Source organism: Brachyhypopomus gauderio, chromosome 2 (genome assembly GCF_052324685.1).
Source record: "Brachyhypopomus gauderio isolate BG-103 chromosome 2, BGAUD_0.2, whole genome shotgun sequence".
Lineage (NCBI taxonomy): Eukaryota > Metazoa > Chordata > Actinopteri > Gymnotiformes > Hypopomidae > Brachyhypopomus > Brachyhypopomus gauderio.
The window spans coordinates 23,092,316-23,119,265 of record NC_135212.1 but is presented as its reverse complement, the minus strand read 5'-3'; the positions used below and the strand labels follow the sequence as shown (position 1 = coordinate 23,119,265).

Below are 26,950 nucleotides of genomic sequence, written 5' to 3'. Positions count from 1 at the left end.
ATGGTTATGATCTTCCAGGATCAAGATTTTAAACTTCAAGATCAAGATCAAGTTTAAAATCCGAGTAGAATAAACATCTCCATCAGCAATCAGTCTAATGCGACAACAGGGATTCCAGATTACTCTGATGTAGAAGAAAAACTCTTAAATAAAAAAAGTCGAACCGATCTGAAAACTTTAACGGTTTGAGCCGTCGCGTCTCCGAGCGCGTGTGTGACAGTTGTACGGTGAGCAGTGGAAGGGTAAGGAGCCCTCAGTGTTAATTACAGGCAGTAATGAGAGAGCTAAAGCAGACTGCTAGACACGGGGTATTTTTAGAGCCCCTACATAGTTATCTAATGCACAGCGTCTGCACTGACACAGAGTGCCATGCCTTAGTGCCAGATCCCCAACTCATTTGGTTTCGTATCCGCACTTTTATGCTGTCTGCTGTGGGCACAGCGGCATGCCAGACTGGGGTGGGATGATCAGTTCTTCTTAAACCAACGATTGCCGACAAGTTTGTGAGTTGTTGGTGTACTCACCATTAGCTAATTTCTTGTGTCAGTCGGCCATGTTGTTTTGGTGTTTAGGTACAACATATTGGAATCAAATAATTAAAATTTTAGAAAAAGTGAATGAAATCACTCTTTTTAGTAATAGTAAGTAACATAAAAAAACCCTCAGGTCAGGTTTAATATTTGGATTTGACTTTGGGTTTGATAGCCGAATCTACTGAAACAAGACAGTTGCTAAGACAGTTTGGGACCATAGTGGCCTACAAAAGGCATTTTGGGATTTGCAGCTAGATCCTCTAATTAGGAAAGAGATAATGATGCATGATGCAAGAATTTGCAGTCAAAACTGTGACCTTCACTTCATGTGTGGCTGACGGGGCCTGTCATTCATGAGCAGAAGATGCCCTGCTCTTTAAGAGTGCGCACGCTGAGTCTTACCTGACTTTTGGAGTTTGTTGTGCAAGGGTCACTGTACAATCCTTTTTTAATTGGTGGTATAGTAGTCCTGTAGTCTGGAGCTATTTGTGGTCTGGTACAATGTTGAAAATGTCAGCTGTCTCCTGTCAGAGCATAATCTATAAAACTTGTGAAGTTTTTGGAATCTTTTTGACCCATCAGTACAAAATTATGCAACTTCATGGTAAAAATATAAAAAAGTTATTAGTTCACTGTTATTAGTTATATATATATATATATATATATATATATATATATATATATATATATATATATATATATATATATATATATTGCACTTCAGCTGCAGCTGGCATGATGGCAGTCTTTCTCAGTGCTACAGTGACAATCCTCCTCATGTGAAGAGACATATGATGTTTCTCTTCTGTTGGGTCAATTTCTCACTTATATTTATAAACATAACACAAAACAAAAGCTCCGCTGCACCCTCAGTGTGTGTGAGTGACGGCAGCGGCTGGTCCGAGGGTTCCCTGAGCCATGCCCCGCCACACACACGCATGCCCAGAGAGTGTGCGGTGTCCATCTGGGGAACGTACCCTTCAAACTGCTGTCACCGATCCCCCGCCCGGCAGAAAGGGCTGGGACACGAGGACAGTGTGTGAAGGAAAAGCCTCAACCGGGCGAGAAGGACACCGTCCAAAGCCAGCTGGTCTGGCTTTGAGGAAAGCAAGAGAGGGAGAGAACGAGAGAAAGAGATAGATAGAGAGAGGGAGAGAGAGAGAGAGAAAGAGAGAGAGGGAGAAAGAGAGAAGAGTCTAAGGTAAAGAAAGTTTCCATGTGGCAAAGGAAAGAGTGACCCATGTGAAGTGAGGAGAGACGTATGCAGAAGGAGCCATCACAGCAGGTTCTGTGAGGGCATCAGCAGCACGACGGATCCAGGTGAGATGCGGGCCGGGACTGCGGTTAAAGGGTGCAGTCACATGAGGACCTATGATTTCAAACACCCATGCAACAAAAAACCACATAGAATGGTGATAAGCAATAATACATTCACTTGTTGTAGGCATACTTTTGAAATTCATTTTTTATTCAAACTGATTAAAAAGTCATCTGGACTGATTTGACAAAAAGTTGTTGTTATTATTATTATTATTATTATTATTATTATTATTATTATTATTATTGTGTAACAACCCATACTAGTCATTTAAAAATGTTCAATTGCCATTTTGGCACTGAATATACAATAATTATGCAACAACAATATAGCCATGTAGGCCTACTGAAGATCTTTATGGACCTCAAATGTTCAGTCGTGGCTGGAGCTTCCAAATGAATGGAGGGGAGGCACAAGAACAATTTGTCCCGCTTGGCTGCTGCTCATCTCGGGCCCACAGGTGGCTGAGCTTTAGGGCGGCTGGTGAAACACTCGCTGGTGCCAGTGAGTGTTTGCTGGGTGGGTAATTATGTACCCAGCCCCTGATGACATTATAGAGGGTAAAAAAATGCACCACAATAATGAAATGTTCAGAGACGCAACTAGCATATAATGAGAGATTTCACTAATAGAATCAGCAGTTTAGGTCAGGAGTTTAGTATTCTGGAACATTCTGGGCTGTTTCACACCAATTCAGCCAACGTGTGCTGAATTCTTATATTTGATAAACTGTTGAAATTTGTTGTAAAAAAATTTGGGCTCTGTATAGGTTGGACATTGAAATTGTGTAGAATGTTTTTTGTTATATGTTTGAGCACATTATTTATAATGTTATTTATAATGCGCTTATTTCACACATTGACCATTAGTAACACAATTGAAAGTGATTCCATGTGAATATCACAGTTATGCATCTCTCCATTTTAAGCCTTAGATAATCAGTTCCTTAGTACACATATGATTGTCAAGTCAGTAAAGTACAATAAATATTTTCTTCTCACCCATCACACATTGCTTATGAAAAATCGTTTGTTTTACCCGTTTAATTACATCTTATACTTTTTAATTAGCTCCATAATCACGCCAAGTCTAATACTTACAGTTGACTTATTCTTAGTTGTAAAGTTGAAAAGTTGCAAACAACTCAAGAAGCAGGTTACAGTGGGTCAACAAACAGTGGGTCAGTTCCTGTAGTGTTCTACATTATCAGCTTTGCTGAGCTTTACCAACATTTATCATGGTTCGGCTTACACCAACACATCAGTCTAGGATTCTTGCTTGATAAATCTACTTCTGTTGTTTATTTAGAAAGTGAACTAGTTAGATATTGATGATCATGACTATGAAAATCACCGGAGATGCAGTTTTCATAAATACGTGTAAAATTTATGCAAATCCTAATAAGTTAGGCATACTCAAGTAGAAAACTCTTAAATTCACTCTGCAATTGACTGTTGCAGACAAGCATAGAAAAGAGAGAAAAATGAAACAACAAAAGATACACAACAAAGCATACAACATATGAAATTAAAATAAAGGCATCGATTTAATGTTTAAATGAATCAAACGTAGATGCCCAGTACAATGCATTACGAATGAGACAAAATTCCACTCATATTTGCAGTTTTATCAACACCATGCAGGGTGGGACTGATTCTTACAGGAAGAGGACGATATGGAATCATCCGGCCGTACTCTGTTAGTCATGCTATATCTTTCCAAAGAAACAATGTTAAGTCATCTTGTACAACAGAATCAACACTTGTACACTGTTACGTGATAATTATGTCTCTCAAAATGCAAAACATATAGGTTACGTTTCCAAATAGAATTATTTATTTATCATGTATTTAGTTGCGATATCATTTTGCCTTAATTATTAACAAAGCATAAAATGTATTTGAAAATGAAGGTTGGTCTTATGGATGTTGTTCCTTTAAATCCCGGTAAAAACAACTTATGTTGTTCAGTGCCACACCTCTTCCTCAGATCCTGCAACTACACGTGACTGTGCCACATGCGACGTAAACGCAGTCAACCTCGTTTGTGTGATTGGTCACTGTCAAACCGCTGAAGAACCTCATTGGTTGAGGAAAGTGTCACTTTAAAAGAGTCGGTCCTATTGTTGCTGTTGTCTTACAGGAATGACGTCAATCGTATCTAAGGCTGTGCACCCTTAAAACTATAATAAATACTGAAGTATTTAACTGAAACCGAGTCCACAACAAACAACCACATTCATTTTCATAATACTCAGTTGGCGGATAATGTTTTTTTCGTTGCCAACGTCGCGCATGTTTTCTTTTTCGTACGAGCACACCCTGGTTAATACTTTGTGACTTTCACAAACTAGTCTGTCAGGAAGGCGATGTTTTCTGTAACCGACTTCGAGCCACACAAACATCTCTTTTATATGAGTGATGTCATGTGGCAGCTATGGAACAGTTTCCTGTGTTAACCTCGCCAAGCAAAAACTTTCTTTTTTTTGTTGTTCCACTGCTTCCTGTACCGCCTCACCGTGTGAAGACGCAAACATAAAAAAAACAAACAAACAAACTTTACACGTTAAAAGCTTTTAGTATTGAAGTGAAGGCAATACGCAGTGTGTAAAGTTTCCATATTTGTTGTTAATTGAGAGGCGAGTAGGAGGAGGTGGACGGAGCTGGTGTTCGTCAGGTTGGGGAGGAGCTCCTGCCTGACGAGACACTGGTGGTTCTTCTGAGTCTGTCAGCTCCCCAAAATAGAAGCGCGTGTGTCAGTGTGACTGAAAATACATTTATGTCACACTGTATCCACAGGACTCGCCGATACACACTATCTATATCCAGCGCGGCACTGCGGAGAAGAAGGTGAGTAGCAGAAATAGCAACAATATTCCCCAGTAGAGAGTGACTTGGTGTGAGAGGGAGAAAGCGCAAGAGGGAGTCGTGGAGTGCATTTGGGGAGCACGAATTAAAAAAACGCGTACAGCGCAGTTCGGGGAGCGTTAAGACCGGGACATTTATGTCAAATGTCTGGCGGTAGTTTGGGGGAAGGACAGGGATGTTTTCCCGAGCGTTTATCAACTTTCAAACGGGCGTTTCGTCACGATCGTAATTCGCGTTTTTTTCTTCTTTTTTCTTTTTTTTGTTGTGCAGCGGACGTGCGAGTTTTAAGGTTATCGCTTAAATCCATATTTTTTAGTTTTACGTGAAAACTTAAAACATGGAGCTAACTGTTCTGTTCGTGGACTTTGTCGTTTATTTGTGCGTCGTGGTCATTTCACGCAGTTGAACACGGCGTGTGTGTAACGAGGACGTCTCTGACAGAAAGCGAGGCAGGATAGGACCGATATAAAACAACTACTTTGTTCTTGAGACTTTATATAAGGTGTAGAATAGACTGCATGGCTTGCTTTGTGACTTTATAACCGCGTAAATGGGACAAGTGCGTGTTGTCCAGTTGGACGTTTGGGAGCAGAACTTTCACTTGAGGAACCACTGTCACGAACCTGCCCGCGGGGCCTGTGCCACTCTTTCAAGCTTCATGTAAATATTTTTTTGTATTCATTTACGTTTTATAGAACATCTGTTTCTTATTACCCGACCAGATTAGTCCGAAAAGGGGCACGCGTTTAATATTATGTCTCTTTTGAGTGTTCGTATAATCTTAAAGAAATTTCGGATATATTTGAGCTCTAAAACATGAAATAGAAATTTCTTTATACCCTGTGTAAAGTGTGTATCTCAAAATGTTCATGAAAACAATACTCAAGGTTAGTTCTCAGACTTCTCTAAGAAGCCGAAGTGTGGATGCTACTGGTCACTGTTTTTTGTGCACCCCGGAGATCTGACACCACTTCTGCACATAGTGTCACGTCGGTGTTCAGTTGGCGTGGGTTATTGAAACACTACATGCAGTGCGTGCCTGCGAACAATCTAGTGTCTCTGGAGAGCAGTGCTAATTGATGCCATCAATTGCACTGTAATAACACGTTAATTTCTAATTTGATTTAATGTTATTCATAATGTCAGCCTGTCTTGTTAAGTATTCGTGCGAGGTCTGCCTCGTGTTTAGAGAGGCTCTGACACATACGCAAGGTTACTGCTGCAACGGACTTATTCAGTTTAATTAATTTCAAAGGCATAATTTATAGTGCAAGTGCGAATGTTAATACCTTTATTAATACCTATTTACAGAGAAAAGACAGTGACGAGTAGGACCCGTCATGAATTATGTTTTATCTGGGCCCTGCCATACATTCAATAATAATAAAATGAGTGTCTTGTTAATGGTGCCTAATATACCTATAGAAACCTCATGCTTGCCAACTATCAAGAGCTGCTATTTATTATCACTATAAACTGCCAGAGCTTACAAGAAACTATAAGGGTTGTGTGCAGTAAAATAAAAAGATTCAAATGAATTTTTACTGTTTTCATTTTGATTTCAAGTAAAGACTTAAAGAGATAATATAGTGAGTGATTTTCAGTGTAAATTTGAGTAGATACATAATGAACTTATTTTGTGCTGATGACTTAAACCTACAGCAGAAACACAACAGCGATTCTCCAAGCACACTTTAGTGGGTCTGGCATTCATATGTATCTAGTCATGTAGTGTGAAGACGTTTTATTTAAAACAGGCAACTGACTTTGCAGTGGGTACATACCATCTGAAATGCTTAATTACCTACTGGCAAAGGACATGTTTATCGTAAGTAATTATGTCTACGAATGCATACATAATTCCAAAATACCCTGTAATTTACCTGTGAAGGGTGTAACCATCAAATGACTTATTTAAGTCTTGACTAACTGACTTATATTTTGACTTTGTTATAGTTTGACTACATTGCATCCACCACAACATAAAATTCTCAGTAACCTTACCTTACCTTCTATCTATCTATCTATCTATCTATCTATCTATCTATCTATCTATCTATCTATCTATCTATCTATCTATCTATCTATCTATCTATCTATCTATCTATCTATCTATCTATCTATCTATCTATCTATGTGTGTTTTTGTGCTGTGAAAAAAAGGACTGCTTGTGACTATGGGGGTAATTACATGAAACAGGCAATTGGCTAATGCTGTGGGGTCATGAAACTGACCTTAGGAGCAGGGTCTGTCCATCACACACCACACTTTACAGAACCTTGCAGCAAGTCATCAGGGCCTCGTCTGGTAACACATGCAGAATTTTTCAGCTTCTCAGAAAGATGGGATAATAGATTGTGTATTGCTTTGTTTTGCAAGAGTGGTCTGAAATGAATGGTGGCTAAAAGCTCTTGAACACGATGGCTTGGAGGTGGAGTGGCGTTCTAGGAGCAGCCTGTGCAGGCCATACAATAGTAAACAGCATAGGATGTTCTCAAGCAGAAATCAGACATCACCATTTCATAAGCACATGTTCTGCTGTGTGTCAATGGCACCTCTCCGTTTTAAGTGTAAATAATGTAAATCATAATTACAAAATTATGTAATTTCATGTTCGAGTTTAAAATATTCAAACCTTTTTTTCTTTTCTGTCATTTCTTTCTCTTCTTTCATAAGAAAAATGAATAATTTATCTTGCAAACATAAAAAATTAACTTTCTGAGTGTGAATGCAATGCCATCTATATAACAATGGAAGTCAATAGTTTTTCATTTACATATTTGACGTGAAACTCTAATGCAAACATCCTTTCCTCATTCATTTTTTTTCTGCTGTCATCAACAAACCCCTCTCACATGAAAAATGATAAAATACAGAATCAAATGTCTGCAATTAGGGGATAATGACACCAATGCCTTTATGCATGTAGTGCATTATGTAAAAAACACATGCTTGTAGAAGATGGCTGAGAATACGTTCACCTTCATTTTGGCCAGAACACAAAACCTGTGTGCAGAGATACACTAGACACTTCACATGACTGTTCACCCCTCTCCCCCTGTGAGGAGCTCCTGGCTCAGTGGTTAATGGAAATTATGTCCATTTTTGGGGTGACAGGCATCTTGGCATAGACAGAAAGACCTTTTTGTGTATATTTTTATTGAGTATCTATTTATGGTCACTGCTAAAATGGATTTCACTATTTTTTGTTCACCCCCCATCGATTGCATTTATGTTACGATAGGTTATTAGTAACTGCTGATGTGGTGGACTGAGTCTTTTCCTGTCCTTCATCATTAACTAACTGCTCTAGCTGAGGTAATAACCCTAGCCTTCAATTCCTGTGAACATCATGTGTATTCTTTGTGGCTGGTGTACACAGCACTGATGAGGTGTGTACTGGTGTTCAGCACATGTAGTACTGTCTGACAGTAGATGGTTTGTAAGTGTCATACACACCCCCACAGGTTTAACTTACCTCATAGAATGGAAACTTAGTAACCACATTCTTCTTCCATAATAACACTTGTGTCATATCAAATTGATTAGAACATAGATTACTGTCGGTAAAGGACTATAAAAAGCCTATAATATACAAACAGTTGTCTCTAGGGACACTTGGGAAAATGATGGTGACATCACTTTTTACGTCCTGTTTTGTGTGTATGAATACGTCTTCTTGTCTGTCTGCCTGCATAGAAGAAAGTTAGCAGCGCAGAAAAGGTGGAACTCCAGAGGTGGTGATGGAGGTGTGGCAGGGCAGGGTGGGTGTGTATGGAGCTCGGGTGGGGGTGGGGGGGGTTTGAAAGTCTCCCACCGTGCTCTTCACAGCACTCTCCCATCTAACAGTCTGCTCTCAGCTCCTTCCATGAGAGAGAGAGAGAGAGATACAGAAAGAGAGATAGAGAGAGGGAGAGAGAGCCTGGAGTGTGTGGGCGAGTCTGATCTGCAATTAACGCTGGCTGTCAGAAGGAGAGGGCTGGCGTTTACACCATTGCTTCTGAAGCACTGAGTGCAACACTTTCCTCTCCCCCCCTTCTCCCCCTCCCAGAAAAATCTCTTTCCCAAGGAGGAGAGAGCAGCAGGAAGCTCGTGAAGAGAGGAGGGAAAGGAAGGAAGAGTGAGTGCAGGACGCGAGCTGGATATTCTGGGGCCATAACGAAGGTGGTTATCTTCGCCTCCATCGCCGGGTGAGCAATGCTTCGCATTCTTTCTCTCTCAATCTTCCTGTAAAACTCTAGCGGCGTGGCTATTGCGAGACCATCCAGCAGGCGCGGCGGACGCAAGTTTGTCAGGGCTGCTGCTTTGCACGGAGCTTTCGAATTGCTCTGACCCAGACACGATAGTGAGCAATAAGCGAAGAGCAGTGCTTTGACTCCGGCCGAAACGCGGGGCTCAGGAGCCACGGGGCGCAACGCCAGCCTGTGGCCTTATCGTCCCACCGTACTGGCCTGGAACAGTGGAGCGAGGTGCAGATCGCATGTTCACGCGCTGGTTTTGGCTGCGCTCCGACATCGCACCCCCCTTGGCTCGGGTCGTGTGTGCAGCTCCCTTCTCTTGAGTGTCTCATTTGCGTCAGCTGCCACTGGCAAAGGATGCATTGTTCAATCACAAGGTTAGCTGCAGATGCTCCTCAGTAGATATGGGCATTCACTGAGTCCATATTACTACTGTGAACTGGGATTTAGTGATGGTCATTCAGGCCGATGATGTGTACTTGAACTGAAATAACCTTTAAGAACAGTTGTTTGTAGTGCAACTGCAGCGTTTTACAAGCAATAAGCAAAGCACCTAATGATGAAATTTATTTTTAAGTAATTACTGCTAAATTCCCACCTGACTATGTTGACTGGATGAACTTGTTGGTAATCATGGTTGAACTTCATTAATTTGTTAAGAAGCTCTTCGTAACTGAAGACTGACCACCTAAAGTGTTTTTAAACGACAAGACACCGGAACCTGTGGGGTTGATCCGATGACACCTGAAATCCGTAGCCCGGACAGTGTAGTGAGCCGACTGCATGACCGTACACTCCTACACTGGGCCTGTGCTTTTCTCAGAGCAACGTGTCAAGCCACTTTGGCAATTGTGCTCCAAATATTTCCCAGATCAGCTGTAAGGAATGTGCAACACTTCTGCTCCATGTCCATGAAACTCAGGGTAGGTTTTCTTATTGTTTCGACACATCGCTCTCTCACTTTGTGGCTCTCGCTCTCTCCCTCTCCCTCTCTCCCCCCCCCCCCCCCCCCCCCCCTCTCTCTCTCTCTCTCTCTCTCTCTCTCTCTCTCTCTCTCTCTCTCTCTCTCTCTGTGAGACGCGCGCATGCTCACGGCCGATGTGATTCATTGTTTACTGGAGCTCCATCACCGAGCTGGAGATTCCAGCGTTCTCCCGTGAGACCTGGAGGCAGGATGCAGAATCTTGAACCCAGCAGATAATGTTTCACCCAGAGTTTTGCTTCTGTGGGCAACACTCACTTTCTTTCCCTCCAGGAAACATCTCTGAGGGTCTTTTTACTGCATAAGGAGACGCAGTAAATTAAGTTCTTCTGTTGGCAGAGAGGGCAGCATTATGAATATGCATGGCTCCCACACACATATATTTGGGTGATCTAGTCACCGCTGCCTTCCCTCTCTATTATCTGTGGGTTTTGGATGGGCTTGCTAAACCAGCGGAATGTACGGTGTCCCAGAGGGGTCACCCAGCAATCAGCCCTGAGCGTCTCCAAAACCAGAAACCTCTGGCTGCCTCCCGTCCCACCGCAGTGCCTCCTCACTGCATGTTTGATGCTAAATAGGTTACCCCAGGATACGAGAAACACGCTAGGCAAACAGAAAGATCATCGCTTAAGACGTGTATCAAAATATTAGCTCCTCTCCCTCCCCCTCCCCCTTCTTCTTACACACAAACCTCGGCCTGTTACAGCCCGTAAATAGGTTTCCCCAATACTTGCCAAATAAAACCATCTATCAGGTTCTTAGGCTCCACAGTTTTAACTTTATTAGGTAGGCCCTTAATATGTAGCAATGATGACTTCCAAATCTATTGGCCAGGGGATTAGTGAGCAACTTTGGCACAGGTCTCCGGACCTCATGGGCTTTATAAATACTACTCACTTTCTGACATGTGGATAAGGTTTCAGAGTGAATATTTATCAAATCATATTTAAACACTTATATTCAGTGTTCTTGAATTTTTAATTTATTTTTTTGGAAGGGGGTGCAAATGTGTGAGGCGAAAAGTTATAATTAAACAAGAGAGGGTCTTTGAGGGCTGAGTGATCTGGCTAGATGCTGGTCAGCTGAATGTATTTTAGTTGTTCCATTTTTATTGCCTGGTAAGGCCTTGTGGCATTGCCATGCATTGATAGTCATCTGGATTATTAAGAGTGTAGAAATGCAGGCTTTAACACAGAGCGTGCTGGCTTAATCCACAGGCCAACATAAATACGTTTAAAACTGGCCTTGGCTATTCCTGACGCGGATTAAACCTAATTTTGAACTAAATCTTGGGAGATTGTGAACTATTGACCTATTAGCTTTCTGGAGAATACAATGTTTGTCACTATTATTCTCATCAATTGCCTCAAGATTCTCTCTAGGGCTTTGTGATATGTGAACATTTCCCTTTACTTAACTAGTGAATATTGTTGCTTTGATAAGGTTAATAAAATTCACACAATGCTGCAGACACATTATATCAACTTTCAAATTAAGCGATGGCTCATATTGTAAGTGTCCAAGGCATGTAGAATTTTATAATGGGAGAGCACACAAAGTTTCCAAAGCATTAAAGAACCACGTCTGAGCTGTCGATCACGTTTTATGATCTTACCCAGATTTTGTGAATCATAAAACAGTTTCATTACATTTCATTTGTATTTTTACACAGACGTTTTTGACGTTGCCCAAACCTCATTTATTCCATGCCGTCTTACACCCCTTTCCAGACTGCTAAACCCAACTTGTCCTGCTAAACACAGCCACCCCGCACGCATGCGCTAGGAAAGAGTGACCCTGAATCCTGACGCTTTGCCATCTGTGGAAGCGGCTGACATTTGGGCCCTCGGGCCGAGGCGGTTTCCGCCGACCTTTCGCCCTCCACGCCAACTCAGCACACGTGCAGGTAAAGGGGAGAGGCGGTGTGGCTCAGGGATTGACTGGCTCCTCCCCCCACTGGAGACCCCCCTCCCCCTCTCCCCAAATCTGCAGCTAATCCTCTTTGCACCCTGCGCTGAGCTTCCTCTTCCCCCTCCTCTTCCTCCTCTCTACCGCCTGACGTCTCCAGCCTTCAGCCTGTGACCACTCATGCTGCGGTGGGATGGACGCCTTTCTCGCTGCACCGGCACCAGCAGGACAGATACACAAACGTGGTCTGTTACGCTGTGTCCTGATTGGCTGGAGATCATGGCATTGTTTTGAGCGGCACTCCGATGTCAAGACAGCCCTTGCTGCTGTAAGCCGTTTCAGCAGTTTCGTGTTTATGTTAACATAAGCTCTGATCAGGAGTTTTGTGTCTTTGATCTGCTGTGTTGTCATTGTTGCGCTGAGTCTAATTGGAACAGAGCTGCTGTTTCATCTTATTTTTCTGTGATTGGAATCTTTGATGGGGACCACCTTTGATATATTTAGTCAGTGAAATATCTATGGGGCTGTGAGTCTTCCTTCGACGATAACCCCCCTGTCAGATTTAGATTTATTGTGTTGATCTGGAAGCTAGATCTGTCTCTGTCTCATATCCTCTGGTTTCACGGTGCATCTCATTGGATCAACTCTCAAGCCACTATCTTTAGAAGCATCTCCTTGTCTCTTCTACAGCAGGCTTTTCTGGAGTGGGTAGCTGTCCCTAAAGCCTCCTGTCAGTGTGGAGTACATCTGTTCATGGTAAATGTGAAATAAGCAAAGGTTTAATAACTTTGGCAGAGACCACTCTGAATGCTACCAAGAGTCATGCGATCTCTTCTTCCTAATAACGCTCTGCCATCAATTTTATAAATGTAATAAAAAATAATTATTGAAAATGAAAACAATTAAAAAGGGTGCTTGCTCAGGAAATGGCATTACTGGGAGAAAAAAAAAGATTCTGGCATTGTGATTTGTGACAGTTCTGTATCGATGGGGTTATGGTTCAGTCTTAGGTGCTAAGCACCCCCGGAATCTCACCTGCAATTTTCATTCCCTGCACAGTCTCCATGGCCATATGTGTATATGTGTATTGTGTACATATATGTGTGAATACATATGTGTATGTATATGTATATATGAAACAAGCAGTGAAAAATCTTTATACATGGAATCTCTACATAGGTTCCACAGCTTAATATAATTGACTGAGATATGTACAGTCTTTTCATAGAAGTAGATTATTAAGTGATGATTTACTGTGGGCTTAAAATATAATTTATTTGATCAGAAAAAGCCTTTAAATTACTTTAACAGTTTGAACTTATTTTCGTTAGGCTAGCTCTATTGTTAATCTATTGTTATTAGTTTTTATTTTTGTTAAATTACACACCCATTAGCTTGTTAACATACAGTCAAATTCACTGTTTATGGCAGCTGGAATGTGGAATGAAAGTTTAACAGACGACCACCATTTCCTTTCATAGGGACTAAAAATGACACTGGCGTATAGAAGAATCCCCAGAGGGGCCATGACAGACTTCCATGTCACGTCTATGACAGTGTGTGCCCTTCACCGCCCCCAATATATGTAGAGTACATCAAAAATATTCATTTAAATAAAATGGGAAGTAAAAGATAATATTACTAATACATTGTTTGATAATAATTAATTGTTTGTAGCTTCAAAATGTAGTTTTGATTGAGATAGAATTTCTTATCACATTGGTGCAATCAAATAAAATGCAATGGAAAGATGTGTACAGATTCCCACCCGTTCTGAGGGGGCACACGAGATCTGAGGCTACGTGTCCTGAATTCAGGCTGTTATCATATCGGTGGAGCTGTTAATGTTGCCCCAGCTCACCCCCATCATAAGACAAAGCATGTTGGTGCCAGGAGACCACAGGCCTCTAATGACCTCGGCCCTGCGCAGTCAGATGAAGACCACGAACACTTGTTTAACTCACGGCACTGAACTTCAAAACAAACAAACAAACAACTCGAATCTAAACTTTTTAAAAAGCCTATGAGATGGTGAGAAGTGCTTCACGGCTCTTGGGCCATATCATGCAATCAGTCGCAATAGCTGTTTGGCAGGAAGTGGGGCTTGTGAGGTGGTCTCCGGAGAGACAGAGGCGGGCTGATGGCTCCCAGCGATGCAGGCTGCACCTGTGTTCTGCACCCCTCCCCCCTCCTCCACCCCTCCTCCACCCACCTCCACCCCATCTCTCATTACCCCTGCTCTGTGGGCAGCACTACAGTAGCTTCTAACCACAGCTGCGCGGCGCGCTGCATGTCGCGATGCATGTTCAGAGGATCCGAGCCGAACGCTGCAAAACCTCACGTGTGGCATGAGTGCGAAGAGCCCGCCGTCTCTGCGCGGGTGATCGGGCCGAACCGTTCGGGATGAACGGGAACCTGGAAAGGCCTTTTTTAAATGTGTTTTTATGTTGTGCACAGTTGCTTTTTAAAGGTTTTATGCATGGTTTCTTTTTAAGAATTCAGGCACAGTTTTTATTTTGTGTCAGAGGTCACGCATGCAACGAGGTGTTGTTGGTGGGTGTTGTTGCTGCGTGTTGGTGCTGCGTGTTGGTGCATTGTGCCTGTCACGGAGAAGAACAAATGGGTTAGATGGTGACTAGATCTGCAACTTGTGTGACGTTCAGGGGTGAGCAAACTGTGCCTCCCAAGCCCCGTGCAATGATGGCACACAACTCTGGGTGAGATTTTATCAGATGGTAGTAGTTCTCACCCGGACCGCGATGTTGAACTCACAGGCGTTGCTTAATGGCTGGCTGACGTCACCCGGAGCTGAAAGCACGTTCGGCACTTTGGGAACAAAGGCTGAGACATCCAGTGGGGCCGGGTTCGCCTCCGCTGCTCGACAGCACGGCCCGCCGGAGGCGTGAGCTTCTCTTCCAACTGTAGACCTGTTGCTGCACCTTAGCGTTCAGATCCGCCACGCCGTCGTTCAGTCGTACGTCAGGCCGCGTCGCGCTTCGGCCCGAAGGCACTTTTTCTTAAAGGTTACAGATTAAGAGGCACACATGTTCAGTGGTAACATTATTAATTAGATATCTGTGCCTTAATAATAAATGGGACCTAATTTTTCACAGTACAGTCTGGTTTGTTACAGTAGTTACAGCAAGAGGAACAAAAGCGCTGTGCTTTGGGGAGCTGTGTTTGGCTGCGTTTGCCTGGTTTCAGTGCTGCTGGAACGTAGCCGACGGGTTCCAGTCTGGAATCTCTGGTGCTGTAGGAAGTGCGGTGGCCTCCAGCAGCCGCTGTGGCCCGCGTGGAGCAGGAAGAGGGGCCGGCGTCCCCCCCCCCCCCCCCCCCCCCCCCCCCGTCCCCCCTCCCAGGGGGATGTGGCGGTTCCCACTGTTCTTTAAAGCCGGGGGAAGGGAAGTGTGGTGGACTTCACCTCCTGGGCGTGGGGAGGAGAACACCCCACGCTGAGCACTAAATCCACAGTGCTGAACGTCCAGGACGGCGCCGAGCACGCAGGACAGCCACGCCGTTTCCGCGAAACGCTGTAGCGAGGCTGTTTTGCCTACAGTCCATTTGTCTTTGAGGACAAACAAAGGCAGATGAATGAACGTGCAGTAACTCATGCTTCAGGGGTGCATGCTTTGTGTTTCCACGTGCCAGACACACTGAAACGGCGTAAATGCCGTTTAGAATATAAGATGCTAAATGATGGTGGAGCATTTGGGACAAGGCTGTCCCTCCCTAACCCTAAACACACGTCTGATCCCACTGAAGCCTGCTGATAAGGGCACGGTGGCACAGACACTATGTCACTTCTGACTGCTGCAGTGCTGAATGACCCTAATCCCCTCAATTTACCAAGATGGAGTTCCCGTAATGTGTGACCCTGGCGATTTGTTAGGGCCTCCTGTAGCATGCTTCATCTTCTCCACTGTCTGTAGTGCCTCGATAGCGGGATGTCCATGTGAGAGCTGCTGTCAGACATAAAGGGGGGCCTTTATCTTAGCTGCGTGCAGAGAGAACGCGCCTCCGAATTCATCTGAATGCAGCAGTGACTCGTTACCGACTGGCCAATCCAGCCGCAGCTTGGCATCCTGCGTTCATGTTCCTCCGGTCTGGTGCCGTGACGTTCTCTGTGGATCCTGGCCTCAGAGAAGAGGCAGTTTGTTTCCTCTCATTAAAGGCCACCCGATCCTATTATGTTTCTTTGCACCGTAGCCTGAGCATCGACTCTGTTACCATCGAGCGCAGACAAGCGCTCGAAAGGGTCGTCCGCGGCCACACGTCGATAGGCCGCTGCAGACCTGTACCGCCGGCCGGGAGATCCGGGGCCGGGAGATCCGGGACCCGGAGCGGCGCGGTTGACCTCTGCCCTGTAAGGACAAGCGATGGGAGACAGGGATCAGCTTCACGGACATGACATCAGCCTCCCGGCGGCCTCCACAGGCAACGATCACTTTCCAGCCAGGGAAAACATGATGCCACTCCCTCTGGGGGAGGAGAGAAGAGCACTTACACAATCACAGTGTGCAGCAGACTTCAGCAGTGAGACGGGTGTTCCACAGAGGTGCTTCACAGTGCCCTGAAATGCCTTACAGTTACATTAAAAGGTCAGTGTAAAGATGCAGGCAGTAGATGTTAAGAAAACTAAAGACTAGATTTTAAAACTAATGACTAGATTAAAAAAAATACTAGCTAGTCTTAATCTAATTTTATTTTTCTTTTTCTGAAAGTGATGGAAAGTCAAATAAGGAATAGAAGGATGGTAAAGTGTTTTTAAGTCTTCGGGTTCTGGTCTTCAGGGGTATCTCAGGATCTTTGTCTCTTTCAGCAAGTTCTGCAAGAGTATTCTTCAGCCAGGCCTCTCCCTCCACTTCTCTTCCTCTGTCTCTGCTGTACTGTCTGTCTCCTTCTTTCCCTCTCTCTCTTTCTTTTCCCTCACTGTCTTTCTCTCTCTCTCTCTCTCTCTCTCTCTCCATGACAGGCTGTGCTGATCCTCATGAAACAGTAGACTCGAGTGTGTTTGTGTGGGCGGTGGTGGGGGTGGTGTAGGTGATGTGGGTGGATGGCTGTTCTCTGGCTGTACTTGGCCAGGGCCTGTCTCTCTCACTTCCTGTTTCTCCCTCTAGCTGTCTCCCTGTCTCTCTGCCTATCTTTGTCTTTCCCCTTCATCATTCTCCCTGTCTCTCTCTCCATTCTTGTCTCTCTGTCTCACTCTTTGTGGGCCCTTATCTCTCACTATGCGCTCCACTCAGTCTCAGTCACTCACACTTCTCAGTGGCCTTTGGAAGGTGGAGTTCATTGTGTTCGCTGCATTTTGTGTGGTTTTGGTCCGACTGTAAAATGTAGTTTCTAAAAGATCCTCCCACCAGTTGCTCTGTTGTAAACGCACACTTTGCACCAACTGGATGTATGTACTCACCTGCCACCCTCTATGCTGTTCAACACGGGTGACTTTCTAACCATAGAACCACTGTGGGCCAGCCTCACCATAGCAGTGACACTGCCTTGGTAGTGGTTGTTAGGCTGGTTTAAGTATCTGGGGCACAACAGTGATAGTGCAGCTTTGACACGTCGGTTCTGCTATTGGTTTGAGAGTGGTTTGCCACCCAAAAACATCTACACAGTAGCAGTAAGAAACTAACCACCCATAAAGAGTCGGTGGCTGTGCAACACAACTTCTGCATGGCAACAGAACGGCCGAATGCAGATAATAAATGCTTAGTGTCATATGAGTGCAGGTATGTGTTCATTTTGAAGATAAATATGCACAGGGAATGCAGAGAACCTTTTGGAAACATTGTGATCTAGCCTGATGCCGTGAGCTTATCACAGAGGAGCCTTGGTGGACATGAGCTGAGCCGCACTCCTCCGTGCAGATGTTCACGGAGGTGCACGCTGAAACCTCAATGCTTCTCAGTTCTCTCATTGGCTGAAACAGGCAAAGCGGAGGCAAGCCCGTGCACTGCTGAAACCGTGGACGTTGCCATGACGCTCAGCCTCCTTCCGGCATCTCCTTCGGTTTCTCTATTGAAGAGGCAAACGGCTGCACCTTCAGCACTTCAGGAACGTTAACGTTGAAGACCAAGGGAAGGCCTAATGAGGTGCACTGCCTCATGAGCCCAAAGGAGTGGCTGGACTTTCTTGGCCTGAGGAAATTGCAGGGTAAAGGGCAGTTGTGTTTTTGTTCAACTGCCCCAGCTAGACCCAGGGGGGGGGTGTCTCGAGCTGATGTAATGTCATTTTGAATAATGGGGGGAAAAGATAATAAATGTTTTCTTTAAATATTTATTTTGATTTATGTATTTTGTTTTCTTTTTTTCTTTTCAAGCAGAAAACCATTCTGTTTTTATTTGTGGACTGAATATCGTGTTTTTTCCTATCCAGTACTCTGCATCTGGTAAGAGATTATCAGTGTTTCTATATAAAAAAAAACCCTCTCATTAGTTCACAACCTTTCCCTGTTTGTGAGTCATAGGCATGCACGCTGCCTGGATTGCATAAACCTTTTATATAATGTAGCATTGTGGAACATGCCACTATGAAGAGGATCGAAATGTCATAGGGGAGGAACAGAGTATCAAATATTTATTCTAAGCCATTTGGAACTTCTTCTATAAAAAAAGTACTAACATATATGAGGGTGCTGTAACTACTGGGGAGGTATGAGCCTTGGTTTGAGCTGAGAGAACTCTGTTTTCTGATGGTGGTGATACAGCTCCTCTTATGAAATGGAGAGATTGCAATGGTGTTGGTAGAGATCGCTAATATCTGCTGCACATGACTAAGTCATCTCAGTATGATTATAATGTTTTGGTGGTTGTGCATGTGTGGTAATGCACATAAACTCTTGACATCCTCGTATGTGCCACTCCCTGAAGACCAAGATCTTCATTTGTCTGCAATGCTCTCCATGTTGGAACTGGGAGATGGGATGTGGCCAATGTCAAAAAGCAGCCATGCCACTTAACGCAGCTCACAGGCTGCCTCTGGGGACCAGGAGTCTGGGGGGGGGGGGTGTTGGGTGTTGGGTGCGGTGTTAGGGCGGGCCTGGCGGCAGGGATAGCTCTCTCTGGTGATCACACCCTCTCTCTTCCACCCCCACTCCTCCCCCACCCCACCCCGCCTGGCTAAAGGGCATCCTTGCAAAAAGAGCCAGGGACATATGCCATCACTTTACACAGCAACTCCAAAAGAATGCTTTCATGCAGACTTTCAGTGATCGAATTGTGTTTTGTGTGTGTGTGTGTGTGTGTGTGTGTGTGTGTGTGTGTGTGTGTGTGTGTGTGTGTGTGCGTGTGCGTGCATGTGTGTGTGTGTGTGTGTGTGTGTGTGTGTGTGTGTGTGTGTGCGAGCATGTGAGAGTGGGAGAAGAAACGATTCCTTTCAGTAAGACCTTCATTTAAAGTATAGCATTTCAATGATTTGCCTCAGGCAGGGAAGATTCACTTATTGACAAATTTCATCAAAGACCACAAAATTTCATAAAGGGCCATAGCGCTGAATCTCTGAGAATGGGTTCCGAACACACTGCTTATCTCTCAGCCTCTGCCAGGTGGATGTGTGGTTTTCTCATAACCTATTACTTGTGTAGAAAATAACAGGATGGACGCCTGAAATGCCCTTAAATCGTTCACCCTATGGAATGGTCAAAAATATTATACCAAGTTCAGTGTAAAGACATAATGAATTTTGGAGGTGAAATACATCTGGCGCCCTGCTTGCTGCTCCTTTACAATTCAGCACGTGATGGAGTTGGTAAAATGGCCGGTGGAGTTTAGCTGCCGGTTTGGAGTGCTGATCACACATCATTTGCCAAGCCTGCTGTTTCTGAAGATGGGATATCAGACTCCTTTAATGAGGCCTAAGGCACGCCTTACTGTCACGCTTCCATTCAGCAAATCAGACCCAAACATTTTGGCTCACCTGCTGCTCCAAGATCACATTCCTCTGCGGACTGGTTCCAGTGTGCATCTGTTCAGTTGAACTGGTTCACCTGTGTGTTTTGTACAACTCTACTGGAAGGTGATAGTTCTTACAGAGGAACTAAATGTGCACTAAATGTCTCACTTCATCATGTACTGCCTTCCCAAAATCCACCTTCACATACACAGTAAACTAGTGGCTACTTATTTTCTTTCTCATGGTGGACCAGAAAATCCCAAATGCGCTACAATTAGCATGGGCAAAAATTCCACCAGGAGAATGGCCTCACCGCATGAAATGGATCTAAATGTTCGGTGAGGGTCATCGCTTTATCCTTGAGAAACTGAGAATCCATTCATCGGCTCGGCTTGGAAACCTGACTGACGCAAATGGATCACTGGGAATAGGAGCGTCCCAACAGTAATTATGTTACAACGCCTGTACCGCACACGACCGAGGGGTGGGGGAGCAATGGAACCATGTCTCTTGTTCCACTGCAAGCTTTTATGATCTTACGTCCTTTCCTTATTGCTATACATACAGAACATATGGGGGCATTATGCATGTGTTTACACGCAAATGCACACACACAGACACACACACACACACACACACACATGTGTGACATTTACCATGCAGTTGCGGTGCAAGCTTAAAGTTGCATTTGAACAGTCAGTCCCAGACGTTGCGTGAGCCTAGTGAGGACTTGTACAGACCCTCATGTCTGTAGCCCCTGTCATGAATCCCTTTGTGAGTCCCTCACTTTTGTTCAGCTTGCCAAACTTTTTTAACTCAAGTAAAGTAAACAACACAGCCGGGCCGACCCCGACCCGGTTCGACCCCGACCTGGGTTGCCCCCGACCTGGGCCGACCCTATCCGCCCCTCTTCCCACCATAAAACGCCGGGCGTTTGACTCCGGTGATTCGGCCCTGTTCCTTCTGAGGGCGAGAGCATGCTCGTTTCCCTGCGGCCATCCCACTCGCGCCTCCTCTCACGTTCAAACGGCAGCCCGAGGCCGTGCGGTGTGGCGTGAGGCCGGAGCAACGTGCAGGAAGGAGGGGAGTAATGACGGAGCGCAGGAGCGCCGCTGAACTTTCCGCCGTAGCTCTTTGCGCTGGAGCCCCGAGGCGGCTCGTCTAGTCAAAGTCACCTTGTGGAGTTTCTCCCTGCCTGCTTCCTGCCCCGCTTGCCTCCCTGATTGATTGTAGCGATGTTGTGCAGCGGTCCTGCTCTCTGTCGTTCCACTGTACTCCATCTCTTTAATACCTGCTTCTAAAACGTTCATGTTTTACCTGAGAGTGAGTTGTTCTTCCAGCTGATGGTGTTACTTAATCAGGATATTTGCCATCATTAGCTAAAGCAGAAGAAATGAAAGTTTATGCATTCCTGATTTAGATGGACATATCACATTGGTTGAAAATCACTTGGAAAAAGATAGAATGGATAGCATTTATTTCTAGTGATGTATAATTGAACACGGTCCCTGCTTTGGGTGGCGCTCTTGGCCGAACGCGACTCCCCCGTCAGCGCCGGTCTTTATGGATGCCATCATCAGGCGTACGGTGTTGGGAGTGGTGATGACCCCTCTTCTCCCTGATGGTGAGGTTATGCTCCACCAGGACAGGGAAGTCCAGCAGAGGAACCAGGATGTGGTCAGAGAAGCTGATGGGGGCTATCGGAGAGGCACAGGACAGACACGTGGTGTTTGTCTTCTCACGTGTCCATACACACTCCCATGCACACATGCGTGTGCACATACGCACTCACTGTAGGGAGTTTTGCACATGCACACCATTGACATGCATATGCATACCTTCCAGCCACAAAACAGGATACACAAATTCACACTCTTGGCAGACCTGTGAGAGAGACTGAGCACTTGACAATAGCCTTGGCAAGGAAGAAAGCCAAAGTGATCCTAACTGTGAAATGGGCCATTCCACCACAATGCTTCACCTCAGTTCAATAAATCATTATGTTTGTATGACATTAGACTGGTATGCAAATGATGCTTTGGAATCTGTGCGAGACCGGGTGTAGCTGTCAGGGTGGTGCTACGGGTTCCTAGCAATGAAAGGACCACGAGCTCAGACACACCTCAGCGCTAACGTCAGGTAAGGACAGGAACGCTGCCGTGCGGAACCAGAAGTTCGAGACAAATCTCGGATTTGCTCCTCAATAGACACATCCTGCTTTGGGGAGATATGCTGTCAGCTCCTATTTCTGTGCGTTTTGGAGAAGTGAAACCGTGCTATTTCAGATCGCACCACATCCTTCCCCTTTTCCTCTCGCCCACCCGTGCAAGCGCAGAATCCTTCCCCAGTCAGGGTAAAAGCTAGAAGAGCTAGCGTAGGTCGCGTTGCGCACATAAGAAGCATGACCGCACATTTCTTCTAAAGAATCTCATTGGCTCCTGGCTGCCAAATACAGGCGTCCTGAGGCTTGGTTGTTTCTCTTGGACTGCCCTCCTTTGGCTGCTTTGGCTACGGTAAACAAAAAGATGCTAATCTTTTCCGAGATTTGATTTTCAAGATTGTGCGAGATTTTCAAGCTCCGCATGGAAGTCCTGAAATAGCAGACACGAGCCCTTTCGAGTAGCCTGGGTCCACTGCAGCATAATGAAATGATTCAAGTGTCCTGCAAATGCAAAATATTTCAATATGAAATCTCGGTAGATACAGGTCTCCTTGTCCACGCACCCCTCCTGCCAGCGCCAGAATGCCTGTACCCTATTATGTCTTGATGAATGCATTTGAAAGTTGTTTGCGGATTGTAACATTGGGTTTTGCTGTGTTTGAGAAAGAAAGTTAACATAGTGTGAAGAGTGTGTGTGTGGTGAACAGGCATATTGCTGTGGCTCAGCTAACACGCTGCTCTTGAATCCTTCTTCTCACTCATTTCTGCACCCCCCTCAGTAGATATTAATTATATCTCATTAGTTGCCTTGGAAACAGGTAAGAGAATGAGGAAAAGGGGAGGACAGTGATAGAGAGTTAACGAAGGGAGGAACGAGAGAGGGAGAGAGAGAGAGCAAGAGAGAGAGAGAGAGAGAAGTGGATCCTGTTAGATGGGGCTGGTGTTAGATTAGCATCAGCAGACATTAACAGCAGCTCCACTGCTGGGATTGGGGGCTTTGCTTTTGGCCTTCTGGGAGCGGTGAGATAAGCAGCCTGTGCGTGAAGGCAGTGTTCGGTGGCGAGCGAGACAAACACGAGCAAAGCTGAGGTCCTCCCGAAGCTCGCCGTGGCGTGAGCCTGTCCATGACAGCCCAGACCTCCTCCCTCTTCCTCCTCCTCCTCCTCCTCCTCCTCCTCTCCTGCACCTCCTCCTCCCTCCCGCTCTCTCGCCCACCCTGTATCTCCGTTCACATCCGTTCTGCGCTGCCCTGCTGGAGAGCACACGATGGAAGTTCCATCACTGCTATAGTAAACATGCACAGTTGTAAGCGTAACAGGGACGGTACAGGAAAGGCGTTTTGAAGAGTGCGTATGTGATGCTTCGCTTAACTGGTTGTCCCTTAAGTCACGACAAGGTCGTGGAGAATCGGCGGCTAGCGTGACTGCTCTACCGTTCTGCCCAAATTGAGCTTCTTCTTGATACTGTAATCTGGGAACTCTGGGAATGGGCTTGTTTGCAAAGGCACTGGGCCTCAGGTCACAGGGCTCAGGAGTGACTGGCTTAGGCCAATTCCTGCTGCGTTCAGCTTCATCCCCTCACCACTTTGGAATGGAGTGCCTCAGTATAGGCTGTCCTACATGCTTTCTCAAAGTTAGTGCTCATTTTAAATGGTGAGAAATGGCGGGTCCCACTGTGCCATTCTCCCAGCCTGCCTGCTTCTGTCTGTCAGGCAAACTTCAGCCCGGCCTCACACAATTTCCTCGTTACCTTCCGAAGGCGCTCTAGTCGGGAGTGTCACTGTTTCCGCGTTCGGACTGAACGGCGCGTCGGCGGTGGGCCCAGCCTGACGGGTTGTGGTTGAAAAATCCCTCTGCTGCGCACAGGCGCGCTCGCCCGGCCGCTGTGTCAGGCGCCGTTCTCTCCACAGCCGACTGCCTCGACAAGTCCGCGTTTGTTATTGCTTGCTGTGATCGCTTGTTGATTCTCGCTTATGTAAGCCAGGGCATGTATCACCTGCTTATCAGCCACAGCCAAAAGAAGGAAAGGCTTGTCTTGTTTTTTTGGTTTTTTTTTTCCCTTTTTCGAACAAATAGCAGAAAGTGAGTGCCATCCTGGCTGGAAGTGTCTCTGGTAGCCTGTGAAATGGCCCTGCTTGTAAAGCCGACAAAACCCGACGCAGATTCCGCTGGGGATGGGCTCATGTTGTTGTTTAGTCTCCGATTTTACAGGCAGGAAGATAACATAGGGAAGGATCAGAGAGGATGCTTGTCCCAAAGGCATGCCCCCCCCCACCCCTCCCTCTGCTCCCTCTCACTGTGTCACTCTCTCTCTCTCTCTCTCTCTCTCTCTCTCTCCCTCACACTCTCTCATGTCTGACTGCATGTTAGTGGTCATCTGTAGGGGTCTAGAAAAACAGGAAGTGAGGAAGCAGGATGTAGGAGTGTCCTGTGCTCTGCCCACGGACTGCGGTGTGAGACGTGGGGGCCTTCAGACCAGGCCGCCCACAGGAAGTGGCACTGTCACGACTGTACCCGACATCCTGGCTACCGCGTTCAAGTGAGAGACGCGCGGGTCTGGGACGCGGGTCTGGGCCGCCAGTGCTGCGTATTGTCCTGCTCTTTCATTCACTTTCACTGGGGAAGGACACAGAGAAGAACCCTTGAAGTACGGAGAGGAGAGGCTTGTGTTCTTTGTTACGCTGGGTCCTTTCCTTGTTTCTCTTTTACGAGTTTGTGTGCTGTGTCAAAAGAGGTTTAGACACACTATCAGGATGATCTACTGGTTCACTCACTCAGAAAGAAAAAAAAAAGATTTCATTTCATGCAGTGAAATGCAAGCTTGTTTAAACAGGCCAATAAAAAGAGTCATTAAATGTGAAGCTTTTTTCTCAGATACAGCTATTTTTCATAAGGTACATTGAAGCCAGTAATGGAAAGGGAGCTTTAATGTGGTAAAAGGATTAGGGCTGCCCTCTGCAAAAGGCTGGGTTTGTAGTGCAGCTGTGTGGCTGTGTGTACAGTGTTCGGCAGCCAGAAGAGAGCTTGTACTCTGCGCCGTGTGTGTGTGTGTGTGTGTGTGTGTGTGTGTGTGTGTGTGTGTGTAGTAATTACAGAGGGCTAGAGTGTGTTTTATTGAGTGTGCATGGCCTGACCCCAACATGAGGTTGTCCTAAAGTCCTAGAGGCATGTCCCACAGGGGGAATGAGAGAGAGAGAGAGAGAGAGAGAGAGAGAGAGAGAGAGAGAGAGAGAGAGAGAGAGAGAGAGAGAGAGAGAGAGAGAGAGACAGACAGACAGACAGACAGACAGACAGAGGTCAGCTAATAGGGGCCTAATCAGCCTTAAGGCCTTATACATGAACTCACACACACACACACACACACACACACACACACACACACACACATACACACACACACACACACACACACAGCATTCACAAGTACTGTAATTTACATTTATATTAAACTTCTTATCCTGGCATCTCAGTTACAAAGCACATTACAACAGTGTTGGAAACAGGGGAATTGACTTGTTTAGAAGATATGAAGTGTCTGTTAGCTTTAGAGCTTCAGCTGCCTTTACACCTCAGATATAACACCTAACTTCCAGCTGCATAATATTATCAGCAGAGAATATGGAAACGTATCTGAGTAGATATTTCATTTAGAGAAAGTTGAGGTCTGATTCTGAGAAACCTTGACTTCCCCCCACGCTTTCAAGGCAGGAAACATGGCATTTCTTACAGATGCTTTGGGTGTGTGTGTGTGTGTTTGTTGTGTTTGTGTGTGTTTGTGTGGGTGTGGGTGGGTGTGTGTGTGTTTGGGTTCAGTGAGGCCCTCAATGGCTTGCTTCAAAAAGGCCCAGTCAGGGTGTCTCTAGTCCAAGAGCCATGGCCTGTCTTGGTGTTCATGTCAAACCCATGCTGTGTCTCCTGCAGAGACATGTGTCCCACACTGCCATCAACCCTTGCTAGACTCGTTTGCTAAGCACCAGCTGCAGTCAGGGTGCGATCAGACCACATTACCAATGGAACAAACTATATCCACAATTTATTGTATTACCACTATTGGCCCTGCGGATAAATGAATGAGCCTTTTGAACATCCTTATATTTGCCCAAGATGCTGTTGGTGCTCATTTGCTTGTGTGTAGTAGATGGGCAGAGGGTCCACAGGCTGTGTGGGTGAAGATGAGTGTACAGGTTTCCCCATGTCATGCATGTAGGTGGAGGTGTCAGGTCCTGTGGTGGCTTGGCTTGAATCAGCCGTGTGCATGAGACGCCCAGCAGGTCCTGAGCTGACCCTCCGCCAAACTGACCACGGACCAGAGGGGCACGGTGCTCTGTTAACTCCCACAGTGTGGTTCTGGTCGACCCAGTTCAGTGTAGGCAGAAGAGACTTGGGGCAGTAAATGAAAGAGACAGTTTAACAAATTGTCTCCAGGTTAGCCAGGCTACGTTTTGTGCATTGTTACTCACGTACTAACGTTTTTGGGTTAAACATACGTCTTTAAATGTTCTCACACCGATCAGTCCTGGATCAGTTTCAGTTGATAACTGCAGGCTGTGCGTCTCTATTTCCAAAGTCTTAATAAGAAGCAACCTGATCTGAGATCAGATCATGCCTGCAGTCAAACTGAAACCGAAACAGCTGTTGAACCGGCTGCCTCATTTGCGTGATTATGTCAGCCTCGTTGCCCCTCTACCTGTCGCACGCCTGCCGCTCCAACCCCGTGGCCCCGGAGGGTTGTGCCACGCGCATCTCGCCTGCCGTTCAGCGCTGCTTAATTGATGCCTGTCGAGCAAGCGCCTCTTTCTGTGACAGGTGCGAGAATGCTGCACTAGCAGTCGAACAAAAAACACCGCTCCGCCAAACACCACAGGCCCCTTGTCTCCCACTGACGAGGTGTTGATTGTCTAAGCAGCTCCATCTGAATGTCTGGCTGAGTGCGTGACTCAACTCACATGTACAGACATTAATTGAATGTAGCAAGCCACGGCGTACAAAAGTATCAGTGCTCTGACTCGGCACCTGGCTGTGCCCCCCTTGCCTGGGACCGGCCGGTGGTAAGG

At 45.7% G+C, this 26,950-nt stretch overlaps 1 protein-coding gene across 11 annotated transcripts in view; it reads left to right on the top strand.

Annotated features, from left to right (window-relative positions):
• Positions 1–1,533: 1,533 nt before the first annotated feature.
• Positions 1,534–26,950, top strand: part of mef2aa (myocyte enhancer factor 2aa) — an 80,936-nt gene continuing 55,519 nt past the window's right edge. For 4 of the 11 annotated variants that reach the window (XM_076991514.1, XM_076991498.1, XM_076991481.1 and 1 more), the window contains exons 1-2: positions 1,535–1,853; positions 8,770–8,908. The gene's annotated coding sequence lies outside the window, so the exon portion shown is untranslated. Of the gene's footprint in view, positions 1,854–4,475; positions 4,701–4,802; positions 5,379–8,769; positions 8,909–26,950 lie in introns of those variants that run through there. The other 7 variants (XM_076991507.1, XM_076991490.1, XM_076991435.1 and 4 more) reach the window with 6 other exon arrangements.